The following is an 18,673-nucleotide window of genomic DNA, read 5'->3' as shown; positions in this document are numbered from 1 at the left end:
TCCCTATCTGCCTTCTAAAACAATTACTCAGAGACCATATTGCTCTAAATCAGTGATTTCCAGCCCAGAGTGATTCTGCCCCCACCCACCCCCCGTCCCAACTGGGGACATTTGGAAATATATGGAGACATTTTTGGTTGTCATAGTGGTGCGGAGCAGGGAAGCTATGGGCATCTAGTAGACAGATGCCAGTGGGCATTGCCGTGTTTACCAAACTTCAGTTATCATCTACCACCTTCACTATCTTTGCCAAACCCATATACCACCTGCGCTATTTTCCCTGGAGCAGTTTTTTTTCCCCCCAAATGGAACTCACTTCTAAAAAAATTAAATGTATTTATTTTAAGGAGAAACTTCATATTACTATCACAGACAGAACAATAATCATAGCTGCCATAAATGGAAAGCCTCGGTGAAAGTACCTACAATGAAGACAAACCAGTATTATTAAATTACAAGTTGATACCTGATGGCTGCTATCTTTTTGATAAAATGAGAGATTAGCAAGTTTTAAAGAAGTATGAAAGAAAGAGAAGCAACCAAACTGAGACTCTGTCCTTTGTTATGTAAAATGGGTTGGTGGATTGAAAAGAGAATAGCTTTCTCATTCTGTGACTCACTGGTATTCATGTCCTTGTCTTACATCCATTTACTACTGAGAACCATCTCCTACCTTAGTTAAGCCTATTGTGAATATGTGCCTTCCATTTTAGGAAACACTCCTATATACACTCTTCTGCCTGGAATCTTATTTTTCTGTTTGGTTGCCACAGATTTGAACAGCTGTTCCAGGGCTATTTTTAGGATGTGGATTTCACAATGATGCATCTGGGTAATAGCTATCCATAACAGAGGGCTGTTCCTCTGAATCCAAGAAAATCAGAGAAATCTTAGATGGCAAAGAAATCTAGAGTCTGCTCTTGCCAAAGAATGACAAATGCTCTCAAGGAGTTTTATTGCCCAGTCCCACCCCATTAACAAGACCATCTAAAATGTACTCATAATCCTTTTTGTAGAATTCAAGTGACTGCTTCAGAGTGCTTATTAATGTAATTATTCTGGGTCATCATATTCTAGAGAGGAGGATTAAATTCTTCGATATTAACTGATTGCCCATTAAATGTTCCAGCGCACGTTGATGAGTTAGTACCATTATGCACAATACCTACTTTTGGTTCTAAATTGTTACATTGTGAATCAATTCACAGGGTAGTGTCATCTTTGTGAAATGCAACATACATGGTAAGTTATGCTGCATCCCGGCTGCTTTGGCAAAAGGATGGATATTTATAACAGGCATTTAAGGCTTCGGAGTTCCCACTTGCTGTCTGGTGCCCCAAGTCGGACTCTCTTAGTCCAGGAGACCGCCACGGAGAATTTCTCCCCCTCTGGGAAAACCAGTTAAGGTTTCACGTTAAGAGGGAGCTATGCTGCATCATGAAAACACTCTGGGCTTGGCTGAATTTTTTCTCTCTCTGGAATTGGTTTCTATACCTATAATTATTTTCAAGCAGCACCATAAAAGCCCTCCAATCTTTACCTCATGTTGTTCTTCCTTTGGGGCACTGGTTCTGGACCCATGAACTTTTATACCAAGCCATAATTAGTCGAATTATATTTAATAATTCCCCCTCATTCTGAAGGGAGTGGAGACGGCATCGAGCGAGTATGGCAGCAGATAATGAGGGCTACAGAGGTTCTCACTGAATTGTATCATCACAGTTCAGCAAGCAATACGCTGCTCTGTCAGCCAGCATCAGCCTCAATGGCTCAGCAGCCTCTGCCTTGGTGACAGTTAGATGTGAGGGAGAGACGCACACTACGCCTGTTTCTTCTTCTCCCTTTGACTTAAAAAGCCATACACTTGAAAGAACATGCATGGTGCTGCTCTGTTCTGCAGCCGCAAGACTTTTCTAGGTGTGAAACAAGGTATTTCCAAATTTCCTTCCTTCAATCACGTGTTGCATTATTGATTCATTTTATCAGTGGGATTCAGGCCCCGTCAGAGATACAAGGTTTAGAGTAAGATGAACAAAGTAAGATCTTAGTCACCTGAGAGGTTATTATCTCACCCTTAATGTTCACCAACATGTCTGTTACTCTGAATGCTTATTACAATCTTATTTTTGTAGGAAATCAACAGTATGAAATAATTTCCCCAGCAGTAAAAATTATATATTTAAGGGCACAGATGCTTCCATTTCTGCATTCTTATAGCAAAAGAAAACATATTCAGGTACTTTTTTTTTTTCTTTTCTATTTGTTCTAAGAGGATTCTAAATAAAATGGTTTTGTGTTTAGATTTAGAGGATGTCCCATCTGACATAAGCTCAGATAAAAGAAAAGCATTTGTGTGTAATCTCTGGCAGATAGTGAAACTGGTTCTTACATAGAGCCATAAATTTTACTGCTGGAAAGGACCTTAAGGAACATTTAGTTCAACCCCTTGTGGGTGGTAAATGGAGGCAACCACATGATACCTTCAAGATTGAAGTTAAAATCACTTTCTGAGAAGGAAGTTATGAAAAGCAAAGCAAAACAAACAGTCAAAACATGTAATAAATGTGATCATTCATTTATAGAAGCACTTGACCAAAAGAGATAATCTGTAAATAGGCAGCTGAAGCCCAGTCCTTAAATCCAATTCTGGAGACCTGGTATTATATGAGGCGTGCATGGCTTGGAATATTAAGCCTAATGCATTGTATTGTGTTACAGACTGGGGTAACACATGGGATGTGGGCAACGTGCAGTGGAGATAAAGAAGAGTTGAAGAGGGGGGAGTAGCAAGATGGCGAGAAGTAGGAGACCTGGATTTCGTCTGGTCCCAGGAATTCAGCTGGATAGGGATCAAACCATTCTGATCACCTACCAACTCAACAGGAGATCGAAGAAAAGAATAGCAACAACTCTCTGAACAGAAAAGTGACCACTTTCTGGAAGGTAGGACGTGCAGAGAAGTGAATCCAAGGTGATGTTTGGGAGGATAGACGGCAGGGGAGGGGGCCTCCGTCAGCTGCTTCCCGCAAGTGATAGAGCAGCGGAGCACAAAATCGGAACTTTCAGAAGTCTGCTCCGCTGAGGGAGGTCCCTCCAGTGGCTAAGTGGGGGGTGGAACCCTCACGGGACAGTGTGCTCTCAGGACCCTCAGGGTCACAGAGAGACTGGGGGTGCCTGAGTGCGGCAGAGCTCCCAGGTATCAGAGCAGGGAAGCCGGCTGCAGAGATGGAGCCGAGGAGTGGGCTCTCAGCTCGGGGTTGCCATAAACCGTGATCTGCGGCACAGTCGGGCCACTGCTCTTCCAGCAGGGACCCAACAAGCGGCAGATCTGGGGAGACTCCCCTTCCTCCCCCGGGAGGAGCGGCGCGGGAGCGCACCGCAGGACTCTGCAGGGTTTGGAGACTCCACACGGGGTTGGGTGCCAGAGATAGAAACGCTTGGTCACAGGCCGGGTGAGCACGGAGTGCGGCCGGAGACCGGGGAGACAGGAGTGACTGACTGCTTTTCTCTGGGGGCTCACTGAGGAGCGGGGCCCCGAGTTCTCGGCTCCTCCAGAGTGGAGATTGGGAGGCCACCATTTTCACTCTCGTCCTCCAAACCTGTAACGAAAGCCTGCAGGGAACAAAAGCTCCCAAGAGCAAACCCGAGCAGATTACTTAGCCCAGACCAGCGAGGGTGGGCAATTCCGCCTCCGGCAAAGACATTGGGAAACCATGGCAACAGGCCCCTCCCCCAGAAGGTCAGCAAGAACCGCCAGCCAAGACCAAGTTTACCGATCAATGAGAACGGCAGAACTCCAGCGCTAGGGGAATACTGCACATAGAATTCATGGCTTTTTTACCATGATTCTTTAGTCTTTCAAAGTTAATTTTTTTTTTAACTGTCCTTTTTTTTTTTAATTTTTCTTTTTCCCTTTTTCAACCAACATCTTATCAATCCCTTTTTTAAAAAACATTTTTATTTTTAATTTTTAGAGTCATATTCTATCCCTTCATAGTAGTTACCCTTATTTTTGGTATATATATAAGTTGTTCTCTCTTTAAAATCTGGAGATACAGTTTCTTCTAACAGATCAAGATATACCCTAAATCTCTAGTGTATGGTTGTTCTAGTCTCCCACCTGATCACATTGTCTCCCTTTTCTCTCCTTTTTTTTTTAAATCCTCTTCTTTCTTTTTTCAAACAACTTCTTATCTTATCAATTCCTTTTATACAATCTTTTATAATTTTCATCTTTACAGTCATATTCCATCCCTTCATCGTATTAACCCTTATTTTTGTACATATATAAGTTTTTCTTTCTTTAAAATTTTGGAGGGCACTTTCTTCTAACAGACCAAAATACACCCAAAATCTAGTGTGTGGCACTGATCTATGCACCAGCCCGATCATATCTGAGCATATTCTGTTTTTTTGTTTTGTTCTGTTTTTGTTTGTTTTTATCTTTATCTTTTTCTTTTTTCTATCTTTCCCTTTCTTTTCCCCTGGTTTCAGGTCTTTTCTGATTTGTTTAGAATATATTTTCTGGCGACGTTGTTACCCTGTTAGCATTTTGTTCTCTCATTCATCTATTCTCCTCTGGACAAAATGACAAGACAGAAAAAATCACCTCAACAAAAAGAACAAGAGGCAGTACCGACTGCCAGGGACCTACTCAATACGGACATTAGTATGATGTCAGAACTAGAGTTCAGAATGATGATTTTAAAGATACTACCTGGGCTTGAAAAAAGCATGGAAGTTATTAGAGAAACCCTTTCTGGAGAAGTAAAAGAACTAAAATCTAACCAAGTCGAAATCAAAAAGGCTATTAATGAGGTGCAATCAAATATGGGGGCACTAACTGCTAGGATAAATGAAGCAGAAGAGAGAATTAGTGATATAGAAGACCAAATGATGGAAAATAAGCTGAGAAAAAGAGAAAAAACAACTACTGGATCATGAGGGCAGAATTTGAGAGATAAGCGATACCATAAGACAAAACAATATTAGAATAATTGGGATCCCAGAAGAAGAAGAAAGAGAGAGGGGCAGAAGGTATACTGGAGCAAATTATAGCAGAGAACTTCCCTAATTTGGGGAAGGAAACAGGCATCAAAATCCAGGAGGCACAGAGAACCCCTCTCAAAATCAGTAAAAATAGGTCAACACCCCGACATCTAATAGTAAAACTTATGTGTCTCAGAGACAAAGAGAAATTCCTGGAAGCAGCTTGGGACAAGAGGTCTGTAACCTACAATGGTAGAAACATTAGATTGGCAACAGACCTATCCACAGAGACCTGGCAGGCCAGAAAGGACTGGCATGATATATTCAGAGCACTAAATGAGAAAAATAGGCAGCCAAGAATACTATATCCAGCTAGGCTGTCATTGAAAATAGAAGGAGAGATAAAAAGCTTCCAGGACAAACAAAAACTAAAAGAATTTGCAAACACGAAACCAGCCCTACTAGAAATATTGAAAGGGGTCCTCTAAGCAAAGATAGAGCCTAAAAGTAACATAGACCAGAAAGGAACACAGACAATATACAGTAACAGTCACCTTACAGGCAATACAATGGCACTAAATTCCTATCTTTCAATAGTTACCCTGAATGTAAATGGGCTAAATGCCCCAATCAAAAGACACAGGCTATCAGATTGGATAAAAAAAAACAAGACCCATCGATATGCTGTCTGCAAGAGACTCATTTTAGACACAAAGACACCTCCAGCTTGAAAGTGAGGGGGTGGAAAACCATTTACCATGCTAATGGACATCAAAAGAAAGCTGGGGTGGCAATCCTTATATCAGACAAAGTAGATTTTAAACCAAAGACTGTAATAAGAGATGAGGAAGGACACTATATCCTACTTAAAGGGTCTATCCAACAAGAAGATCCAACAATTGTAAATATCTATGCCCCTAACATGGGAGCAGCCAATTATATAAGCCAATTAATAACAAAAGCAAAGAAACACATCGATAACAATACAATAATAGTGGGGGACTTTAACACCCCCCTCACTGAAATGGACAGATTATCTAAGCAAAAGATCAACAAGGAAATAAAGGCTTTAAATGACACACTGGACCAAATGGACTTCACAGATATATTCAGAACATTCCATCCCAAAGCAACAGAATACACATTCTTCTCTAGTGCCCATGGAACATTCTCCAGAATAGATCACATCCTAGGTCACAAATCAGGTCTCAACCAGTACCAAAAGATTGGGATCATTCCCTGCATATTTTCAGACCACAATGCTTTGAAACTAGAACTCAATCACGAGAGAAAAGTTGGAAAGAACTCAAATACATGGAGGCTAAAGAGCATCTTACTAAAGAATGAATGGGTCAACCAGGAAATTAAAGAAGAATCAAGAAAATTCATGGAAACCAATGAAAATGAAAACACAACTGTTCAAAATCTTTGGGATTCAGCAAAGGCAGTCCTAAGAGGAAAGTATATAGCAATACAAGCCTTTCTCAAGAAACAAGAAAGGTCTCAAATACACAACCTAACCCTACACCTAAAGGAGCTGGAGAAAGAACAGCAAATAGAGCCTAAACCCAGCAGGAGAAGAGAAATAATAAGATCAGAGCAGAAATCAATGAAATAGAAACCAAAAGAACAGTAGAACAGATCAACGAAACTAGGAGCTGGTTCTTTGAAAGAATTAACAAGATTGATAAACCCCTGGCCAGACTTATCAAAAAGAAAAGAGAAATGACCCAAATCAACAAAATCATGAATGAAAGAGGAGAGATCACAACCAACACCAAAGAAATACAAACAATTATAAGAACATATTATGAGCAACTCTATGCCAGCAAATTAGATAATCTGGAAGAAATGGATGCATGCCTAGAGATGTATCAACTACCAAAACTGAACCAGAAGAAATGGAAAACCTGAACAGACCTATAACCACTAAGGAACTTGAAGCAGTAATCAAAAATCTCCCAACAAACAAGAGCCCAGGGCCAGATGGCTTCCCAGGGGATTTCTACCAAACATTTAAAGAAGAATTAATACTTATTCTTCTGAAACTGTTCCAAGAAATAGAAATGGAAGGAAAACTTCCAAACTCATTTTATGAGGCCAGCATTACCTTGATCCCAAAACCAAAGACCCCATCAAAAAGGAGAATTACAGACCAGTATCCTTGATGAATATGGATGCAAAAATTCTCACCAAAATACTAGCCAATAGGATCCAACAGTACATTAAAAGGATTATTCACCACGACCAAGTGGGATTTATCCCTGGGCTGCAAGGTTGGTTCAACATCCGCAAATTAATCAACGTGATACAATACATTAATAAAAGAAAGAACAAGAATCATATGATCCTCTCAATAGATGCAGAAAAAGCATTTGACAAAGTACAGCATCCTTTCTTGATCAAAACTCTTCGGAGTATAGGGATAGAGGGTACACACCTCAGTATCATAAAAGCCATCTATGAAAAACCCACAGCGAATATCAATCTCAATGGGGAAAAACTGAGAGCTTTCTCCCTAAGGTCAGGAACAAGGCAGGGATGTCCACTAACACCCCTGCTATTCAACATAGTATTAGAAGTCCTAGCCACAGCAATCAGACAAAAAAAGAAATCAAAGGCATCCAAATCGGCAAAGAAGAAGTCAAACTCTCACTCTTTGCAGATGATATGATACTTTATGTGGAAAACCCAAAAGACTCCACCCCAAAACTGCTAGAACTCATACAGGAATTCAGTAAAGTGGCAGGATATAAAATCAATGCACAGAAATCAGTGGCATTCCCATACACCAACAACAAGACAGAAGAAAGAGAAATTAAGGAGTCGATACCATTTGCAACTGCACCCAAAACCATAAGATACCTAGGAATAAATCTAACCAAAGAGGCAAAGAATCTGTACTCAGAGAACTACAAAATACTCATGAAAGAAACTGAGGAAGACACAAAGAAATGGAAAAACGTTCCATGCTCATGGATTGAAGAACAAATATTGTGAAGATGTCAATGCTACCTAGAACAATCTACACATTCAATGCAATCCCCATCAAAATACCATCAACTTTTTTCAAAGAAATGGAACAAATAATCCTAAAATTTGTATGGAACCAGAAAAGACCCCGAATAGCCAGAGGAATGTTGAAAAAGGAAAGCAAAGCTGGTGGCATCACAATTCTGGACTTCCAGCTCTATTACAAAGCTGTCATCATCAAGACAGTATGGTACTGGCACAAAAACAGACACATAGATCAATGGAACAGAATAGAGAGCCCAGAAATGGACCCTCAACTCTATGGTCAACTCATCTTCGACAAAGCAGGAAAGAATGTCCAATGGAAAAAAGACAGTCTCTTCAACAAATGGTGTTGGGAAAATTGGACAGCCACATGCAGAAGAATGAAACTGGGCCATTTCCTTACACCACACACAAAAATAGACTCAAAATGGTTGAAAGACCTAAATGTGAGACAGGAGTCCATCAAAATCCTAAAGGAGAAGACAGGCAGTAACCTCTTCGACCTCAGCCGCAGCAACTTCTAGAAACATCGCCAAAGGTAAGGGAAGCAAGGGCAAAAATGAACTATTGGGATTTCATCAAGATAAAAAGCTTTGCACAGCAAAAGAAACAGTCAACAAAACCAAAAGACAGCCGACAGAATGGGAGAAGATATTTGCAAATGACATATCAGATAAAGGGCTAGTATCCAAAATCTATAAAGAACTTCTTAAACTCAACACCCAAAGAACAAACGATCCAATCAGGAAATGGGCAGAAGATATGAACAGACATTTTTCCAAAGAAGACATACAAATGGCCAACAGGCACATGAAAAAGTGCTCAACATCACTCGGCATCAGGGAAATCCAAATCAAAACCTCAATGAGATATCACCTCACACCAGTCAGAATAGCTTAAATTAACAAGTCAGGAAACAACAGATGTTGGCGGGGATGCGGAGAAAGGGGAACCCTCCTACACTGTTGGTGGGAATGCAAGCTGGTGCAGCCACTCTGGAAAACAGTATGGAGGTTCCTCAAGAAGTTGAAAATAGAGCTAGCATATGATCTAGCAATTGCACTACTGGGTATTTACCCCAAAGATACAAATGTAGGGATCCGAAGGGGTATGTGCACCCCGATGTTTATAGCAGCAATGTCCACAATAGCCAACCTGTGGAAAGAGCCAAGATGTCCATTGACAGATGAATGGATAAAGAAGATGTGGTGTATATGTATATATATATATACATATATATATATATATATATACACACACACACACACACACACACACACACACAATGGAATATTATGCAGCCATTAAAAGGAATGAGATCTTGCCATTTGCAACGAGGTGGATGGAACTGGAGGGTGTTATGCTGAGCGAAATAAGTCAATCAGAGAAAGACATGTATCATATGACCTCACTGATATGAGGAATTCTTAATCTCAGGGAACAAACTGAGGGTTGCTGGAGTGGTGGGGGTGGGAGGGATGGGGTGGCTGGGTGATAGACATTGGGGAGGGTATGTGCTATGGTGAGCGCTGTGAATTTGCAAGACTGTTGAATCACAGATCTGTACCTCTGAAACAAATACAATATATGTTTAAAAAAAAAAAGAAGATAGCAGGAGGAAAAGAATGAAGGGGGGAAAATTGGAGGGGGAGGTGAACCATGAGAGACGATGGACTCTGAAAAACAAACTGAGGGTTCTAGAGGGGAGGGGGGTGGGAGGATGGGTTAGCCTGGTGATGGGTATTAAAGAGGGCACGTTCTGCATGGAGCACTGGGTGTTATATACAAACAATGAATCATGGAACACTACATCAAAAACTAATGATGTAATGTATGGTGATTAACATAACAATAAAAAGTAAAAAAAATATCTGAGAAAAAAAAAGGAGGAGTTGAAGAATGTATCCCTTATAGTTATAGCCAAAGTTAACTGGCCCACACAATGAGAAGACAAGAAGACATGATATCACCTAGCGAGGGTTCAGAGGCTGGGCAGGCCTCAGACACAGTACCTCAGGCTCCAGGCCTCCTACCTTCTCTTGCCTTCCACTCTCTCTTGTAGGTGGCTTCATCCTGGGGCTAGATGTAAGAAAGGTGCAGTTGGGGATGCCTGGGTGGCTCAGTCAGTTAAGTGTCTGCCTTTGGCTCAGGTCATGATCCCGGGGTCTTGGGATTGAGTCCCACATCGGGCTCCTTGCTCAGCGGGGAGCCTGCTTCTCCCTCTGCCTGCTGCTCCCCCTGCTCGTGCTCTCTCTCTCACTAGTACTCTCTAAAAAAAAGAAAAAGAAAAAAGAAAGATGCAGTTGCCTCACATAAATATGGGAATTTTTGTTTGTTTTCAGCGAAAATCAAGAAAAGTTAACCATGGTACAGATTGGTCAGATTATCCATCATCTGAATGCAATAAAAGTAAAAACTTGGAACCAGGGATTGCTGTGAAATGTTCTCAGACTTTGCAGCTATCATGGGAAGGCTTCCTCTGGAGAAGTAATGTAGGCTTGAGCCTAGTTTATCTATCTTATTTTTGTCCATGGGGCTGGTTGGCCCCAGATGACATCTGAGATACAAGGGAAAATTTGTACATTTGCTTTCTTGGGGGGAAATCAAGAAAATGTCTTTTGCTATACTGGGAACAATAATCTTCTACCTTTCATCTCAGGATGAGATGTACATGATATTTGGTAGCATGTAAGCTACAGAGAGCTTGTAGATATGGAGTATGGCTTGGGGTCAAGGACGGGATCTAAGTTTCGGTGAAGGATAATCACCTAGAACAAGTTGTTTAGAACATGATTTTCTCCAGATTCTCAGGTCAGGAACCTGCCCGAGCAGGGTGAGAAAGTCTGCAGAGCTTGTGTAAGAGCAGATTCCTAGCATGTGCTAATAGTTAACAAAAAGTGAAATTTGTAGCAGCTGGGAAGATAGGTGGAGGAAGGTGCCTGATGCAAGTTCGATAAATTACCATTTTAGGCTTAGCGGAAAGTGTGAATGAAACATGCTGGAGTTACAGAAATAGGGACTAACAGAACTGGAAAGGAGCATAGGATGGAGCCTTCCTTTAAAAGAACAATACAAAAGACAGAAGGAAGGTTAATTAACCAACAACTGAAAAAAAAGAATGTTAAAAAACTGAAAATGTAGTGTTAGGAAACCTGAATTTCAGAAAGACGTAGAACGATTCTAAATAAAGTGTGTAGAACAGGTCCAAATGAGAAAGCTGCTCCAGCGTAGCCTGAACCGAAATGTTCAGTTAATCCAGACACACACATTGACAGACTGTTCTGCTTTGCCTGGAGCAAGGACAGTGTGGTCAGGCAGTCACAGTGCCGGGGGCAAATGGTATAATGTTGATCTGATGACCGAAAGGAATGCGCGACTACACAATTCTGAATTTTCTCCTCTCCTTTCTATAAAGGTAATTGGTTTTGAAACTGAGAAGGGTAGGAAATGCTGGGAAAGAGGGAACTGAAGAGATAGTGAGAGGATCTCTATTTGTGTTAAATGAATTTTAAGCTTTCAGCCCGGAGGAACCACGTCCCACCATGCTGAGAGTTCTTGAAGAAATGGTCATGAAACACACTGTTGGTGACCTTGGAGGAGGCATTGCCGAAGAGCTAAAACGTGCTGACTTTTAGAAAGTGGGAAGATGTGGGCTCTCAAGTCCTCAGCTGTAACTTGGTGTTAATTGCCAAACAATTTCAGAGATGAACATGTGGAAAGGTGCCTGAGTTCGCCCCAAACATGTGATGTTAAACTAGCCTTGAATACTATTTGATAGAACTAAGGAACTTAGATATGAGAAATGCTCAGGCAAACCATTTTCTAGGGCTTTTCAGGATACCTCACGCAAGTGGGCTGTAACCAGGAGATTACAGAATTTTACGCCAAGAAGAAAGATTAGTGGATTAGTGTCAGCCTGGGGGCAGGTCTTTGGTGACATCCTTCAAGATTTTGTTCCTAGGTTTTGTTTTGGTTTGGTTTTTGCTTTTCTAACAACGTGGATTAATACATAAAATAAGTGTTTATCCAATATGCCAATGTCTCAGACTGAGATTAGCAATACCAGAGTGAATGACAGATTCAGAATCCAAGATAGAATTATGGGTCTAAATGAGTAAGGTTTACTAATGGAAGGAAATGAGAGTATCACACTTAAAAAGGAAAAGAAAAAGGTAATAAACAGGAGAGTGAAAAGAATAGCTTTCATTAATTTATTACCAAAGATACAAACCAAATCAAACATAACCTGGGATTCTATTGGACAGTTGGTTAAATGTAAGGCTTGTGTTGTGGTTCCTAAATATTGACTCCCAAGAGGTTAGTTAATGCCACTGGTTGGACCACCTCTATGATATTGTCTTTAGTCCTCAGCACCACATTTTCATGAGGAGGTTAAAGAACATTTAGTGGGCAACAAGCAAGGGAAAGCAAGAGTCTGAAAATCATGCTGATGAAGAATAGCATGTTTGTTTAGTCATGATCTCAGCAAGTGTTTACTGAGTCCCTGGTATGTGCCAGTTACTGTGCTAGGCATAAATTAACACATATCGTTTGCTGGCTAAGGAAAGCGTCAGGGCAACTGACATGCAGGCCAACGGTGAAGAACATAGTGCCCAAAGAGTGGCGTGGGGGGACAGCACAGAGATGAGGTTACCCCTTCAGTACATTCTTGATGGACAATAATAATGAACCAGGTAGAGACAGAGGGAGAGGAATGGTTGCCCTGCAGAGGGAAAAGCATATGAGAAGATCATGTGGGAAAACACAGTGGCGTAAAAGATCTTGGTGTGCTTGGGAGTGGGAAGTAGTTTGGTGTGGCTGGAGTGTGAAGTATGCATGAGGGTGGCATGGGCTCATGCTGGACATAGACTGGTGCCACCATTGACCAAACTAAGCGCTTTCCCTTCATCCTGAAAGCATGGACAACCAATGAAGAGGTTTTAGTAGGGGATGTGATGAATAATGTAATTGAGAATGATTGCTCTGGCTTCAGTTGGGAAGACAGATTGGAGATGATAGTCAAGAAGACCAGTGAAATGACTGATGGAGTTGTCCAGGCGAACAGTGCTGAGGGCCTGATCTGAGGCAGTGGCTGTAAAAGTAGAAAGGTGGGGTCAGATTCTCAAGTTCGTTAGGAGCTAGCACTAACAGAACTTTGATTAGGTTGGAGAGAGAAAGAGGGAAGAATCCAATTTGATTTCCAGATTGTTACCATTTTGACTTGGCAGCTAATAATTTGATGAGAGAGGAAATTTAGGGGGAACAGATTTGAGAAACATGTTCCACTTGAGGTTCCTTGGGAAGATACCTATTGATGGTCAATTGGCAGTTGGATATATGGGTCCGAAGCCCAAGAAAGGCTCCAAGAGTGGAGGTAAGACTGTGTGGTTAACCTGGGATGCTATCTGGAAGTAAGGAAAGAAGGAGTCAAACAGAAATACTGAAAACAACAACACTGACATGATAGAAAAATGGTAGCAGTAAGAGTCTCCTAAGTGATTACCGAGCAGCCAAAGGGAAGGGAAGCAAAATTTCAAGCAAGTATAAGAAGACAAGAATTGACATTAGAAATACAAGAAGGGGTGCCTGCGTGGCTCAGTTGGTTGAGCGGCTGCCTTCGGCTCAGGTCATGATCCGAGAGTCCTGGGATTGAGCCCCACATCGGGCTACCTGCTTGGCGGAGAGCCTGCTTCTTCCTCTCCCTCTGCCTGCTGCTCTGCTTACTTGTGCTCTCTCTCTATCTCTGTTAAATAAATAAATAAAAATCTTAAAAAAAAAAAAAGAAAAAAGAAATACAAGAAATACAAGGATAGAGACTTGCCGTCCTATGGGGCCACCTGCAGGTCATGGGGGGCATGCTAAGAACAGATTGCCTGTGTGGGAGGGCGAAGTGAAGGAGAGCTGAAGAAACCACCACCCTGGAGGCTGGCTGTTAGGAAGATGGAAATGAACCCAGAGCAGGCGGGGCAGGATTGGTTCCGGCTCTGCTCCTGCTGTTTCTTTGGCCAGGCACTCCTCCTGCTCCTTGACCTGGCCATTTCTGCCTGCTCAACTCCTGTTAAATCGTCAGAGCTCAGATGACAGAGAAAAGTAAATTTAGGCTGGCATGTCCTTCTCAAGGTGACCTTGGATGTTGCATTTTCTTTTTTGTCTCACATTCTGAGAGGGTCACGGACAAACTCCTAAGCGTGAAAAGTGATCCTAAGCTCCACTCCTTGCTCTGGGCTCCCTCTGTGAGCCCACCTCTCTGCATCACCATTTCTTTTCCTGTCTTTCTGCCCAAGGCCTCTGGGCATGTCTTGGGAGCAAGGATCATGCTTTTTTTGTTCGTTTTTATTATTATTTTTTACATGTTGAGCACCTTGTTTACTGGCCAGCCCCTAAATTTCTCAAGTGCACTGATGTGTCTTTAAGCCATGTTATGTAAAGAGTTGTCGAAGGAACTGTGATGTTTATTCTGGAAAATGCAAACGTATGCAGTGTCACATCATGAACACATTCTCCCAAGGTAGTGTTTTTCAGATTAGGAGAGCAAACGGGAAGTGAGATGTGCACAGAAGACCGTCTGAAGATGGCACCTTTTGACTGAACTGGTAGATCCTGATTTAGCTCATGGCCTTTGCCTTAAAGTGTTGGATGCTACTATCTGAGCATTGTTTATACATCCTACATCCTGTACAATAGTAAGCTTATTGGAGGCAGGGGTCACATTCCACAGATTTGCAAATCTCTTTGTGTTCTTCATAGTGCTTAGCAAATTACCTGTATAGCATAGAGTTGATAAATATGAGGTTGAATCTGCATGGACTGCAGGGTATTTAGCTTTTATTATAATTAGGAGGAAAATCACACTCTAGGATGAAAAAATACTGCAGGAATCTAAAAATCTTGTTCTTGCTCTCAACAGTTTATCTCTTACTTTTGGCATTTATTTTCTCAGGGGGCTCAGGTGGTCTCTTCATCATGCCCCAGCCAAAGAACACGGGAAATGGAGGGGAGATCCCTCCCGAGAGGAGTAGTTCAGGTGGCCTGGGGCCTTGTTCTGGCACCCACACATTTTTTGACTTTGTAGAAATGTAGAAATGAAGTTGATCTCTCCTCCTCTTCCTCTTCTTCCTCTTCTTCCTCCTCTTCTTCTGTTGGTTCACAGGAAAAAGCTTTTCCATTAGTAGGGAGCCTGATACACCTGAGTTGGCCAATTCTTCAATTTTGGACCTCTTGACTGAATTTTTGAATATGTACTGAAGGAATTTGGAGTTGGAATTTGAAAGATTTGGATCAATTTCTGGAGTAGAAGTCCAGCTCTATAGTTAATGTAAGGCTCTGATATGGTATTGTTAACGGGGACTGGAGTCTGCGTGGGTGGCAGGGCATTTAGCTTTATTATAATTAGGAGTAAAATCCCAGTCTAGGATGAAATATGGCTAGAATATTGTTATTAACTAGGAGCCTCAGTTTCTTTATCTGTAAATGGACTGATAATGATGCCTATTTCCAGCTATGAGGATTAAGTGAGATGAAACGTTTACGAGGCTTCTCAGAGACGTGACATACAGTAAACACCTAATAATACCTATTTTTGTTATTAGGAGGAGATGTCAAGGAATCTGCCTCAGTCCATAGACTTGCATGGACCGGCAGGAGAATCTGACATATCTCAGGTGCAGGCTGTGGGAGCCAGATCTGCAGAGATAATTTCCGACTAATGAGTTTCCACGTTTTGCTGCCTCTCTCCCTGCACGCCTCACGTTCCACCTGCCCTTGCCTTTCCTTGCATGCTCTCATGACCTCATCCAGCGCCTCATAACCCCTTGCTCTTAAGAGATTTTGTAACTGTGCTCCCCTTCAGTCACTCCTGTCAGAGGAATCTTCCACAAGCATAGATCCGATGTTAGCACTCCTTGGTTTGAAACTTCCAATGGCTTTCCATTATCTGTTTAATCTCCATAAGCAGTCATTTGAGGTGTTCAGGGCTTCTCTGTCTGTGGCTTACTGAGACAAATTCGGGCTTTGGTATTAGATGGGCTCTTGTTTAAACATGACTCTGGCACAAGTATTTGACCTTGGTCCTTATCTAAATTGCCCGCGCCTCTATTTCCTCATTAATAAAATGGGGATTATGGTATTTGCCTTACGGGTTGATATAAGGCTTAGAGATGATGAAAGTACAGTTGTTAGTGCGATGCTCCAAAATGACAGTGATTATCTTACTGAAACTGCTTTTGTTCCTTCCTGTCTTTTCTCACCCTGGTATCTCTTTTCGTGCCCCAAACAGAGGTTACCCACTTTACCTTATTCTACACTTTCCCCACGTCTGCCTTATAAGCATCCCTAATTTTAAGAATTGAACATCATTATCCTTGACGATCTCTACCCAGACTGATATCAAATCTAAACATGACATAATAGTTAAGTCATATTCTTAGGTTTTAATGTCATCAGCAGTAAGATTTAACAGTTTTTTCATTTGCTTTGATTTTAATGGGTGTACTTCCTCATATCAGAGATCAGAATATATTTGAAAATGGGGAGTAGAAAATACTGGATTCAGGAAAAGCAAACACAGACAGGGATTCCTGCCTGTAATGATTGCCAAGAAGACAACAGAGGATCAATTTTTCTGTCTCTTTCACTTGACTTTTCAGCCTACTAGGTGTTCTTTAACTTAGTAAATATAAATATTTACTGATTCTACTGATCTCCCTCAGAATCGTGTTCAGAATATATCTTAAGTGAATACATTATCAGCAAGAGTGATGGATTTAATAAAATACCTGAGCAAATATACCTTAATTTAAAAAGTTTCAAATGGTTTGTTTTGACAACTAGAGAAGACATGAATTCAATTTGGAATTGAATGTGTGAATCCTCTCATATAGTCTTTTCAACTTTTGAGGGACTGAACTGTGTTTATTAAAGAGGGTAGAGGAGCATTTAGGTTTAAGCTGTTTCTTTCTGAGAGGTCCTGGCAGGAGGAATTTGTTGACTATTGGGTGTACAATATTTCCATCAGTAGAGTCAAATACAACTAAATGGCATTTAAGAAACCCAGAGGCAGATAATTAGTTTCATTTGACAATCGGACAGGCGATGGGTTTCTTCCCTTACCCACCTTTGTTCAATTCACAGGCAATGATTGAGCCTAGATATTTCCGTAATTCCTAAGTTACTTTTAGTTCCACTACTGGGCCAAGGCTGGTCACAGAATAGATTATACGGCATTGAAGATCAAAATGAAGGAATAAGCGTTGGTCCTGCTATTATTCAAAGCTGATATTTTGTCTGTGGAAGAATACAGGGTGTTCCCAGGCTCATATGATAAATTGGCTTTCTAGCATCTAAGTTTCCTCTATATTTCCAACATGGGAGTAATAATAATGCCATATCTTATTTAGTGGAATTTCAAACAATCAAAAATTTCTGTCCATCATGCACATTCCTCCCAAACTCACACAGAATCTTTGGGCTGCAATGCTGCAAAGTGTTCATCTTGAATGTTCAGATGATTTAATTATGTCTTACTCTACTAACATACGGCCACCGCATTCACTGAGTCTTTTTTGAACATTGACAAGCTGCCTGTATTACATATGGTAAGACTTACTATTCTTGACAAATACGAGTTAGCTGTACCTGCTAATGTTGGTAATGCCTTTGGGGAGTCCTCAAAGGAGATTTTCAAGGTTTGTTTTTAACTCACGTTCCCCCTGAATATGTCCTTGTTGGTAGTGGCCTTTCTCTTAGTCTGCTGGTCTGGGTGCTCACAATGGCAAGTGACTTGTGCAATATTCTTCTCAGGTTGGGAGTCAAGATAAGTAATTGCTGGGTCATAACCAATCAGGTCTAGAAAGGAACTACACCTCTTTAGCTTACACTGGGTATTAGTGAGATTATGTTTATATAGTTCATGAGATTGACAAACTGCAGGTCACTGATCTTCTATCCAAATTTATTCACTTCTTGTACATTGCCTCCAAACCCTCCACTAAAATTTAGTATCCTCCTTTGTCTGGTTGTAGTGGCTAGAATTAATAACAGTATAAATTCACTTAATGGACAAATCATTCTCTCTTTATCATTTCTTATTATTTGCATCTAAAACCCAGATGCTGGAATTCATCTCCCTGTTCAATCTCAACCAAATTAAGACACACATGGATCTCATGCTTCCACCCCTAACCTGGACCATATCCAGCTGCTGCTACTGTTTCATATCCTACTGTTGCCTTCACTCCCCATTTATTCAGTTTTAGAAGGAACTATTAACCTTGGATCACAAAATAGGAAGAAATAAACTGCATCTATATGAACCATAGGTACTGAATATTTATGCATTTAGCTTTTCTTATGACACTTCACCCATGCACAGACTGAATTTCCTCAAAACATAATTTGACAAAAATCTTTGAATCAGCTAAGCTATATTCAATAATCTAGCATGATAAAATAATGTAATTTGGTTAGATGATAGTTCTTTATGAGAGAAATGGAGTGGGAAGGAAAATAGAATGAGCTTAAAAAATTATTTTCTCTTAAATTTACTTTTGTAGGAATTTGTCTTTATACATACAGTCTTTTATTTGGAATACAGCTTGGAGTCACTGAAGCAAACATTGCTTTATATACAGTATGATACCAGATCAATAACGCAACTGGTGCACTGAGC

This window comes from Halichoerus grypus, chromosome 3 (genome assembly GCF_964656455.1).
Source record: "Halichoerus grypus chromosome 3, mHalGry1.hap1.1, whole genome shotgun sequence".
Taxonomy (NCBI): domain Eukaryota; kingdom Metazoa; phylum Chordata; class Mammalia; order Carnivora; family Phocidae; genus Halichoerus; species Halichoerus grypus.
Note: the sequence above shows the minus strand (reverse complement) of the source record.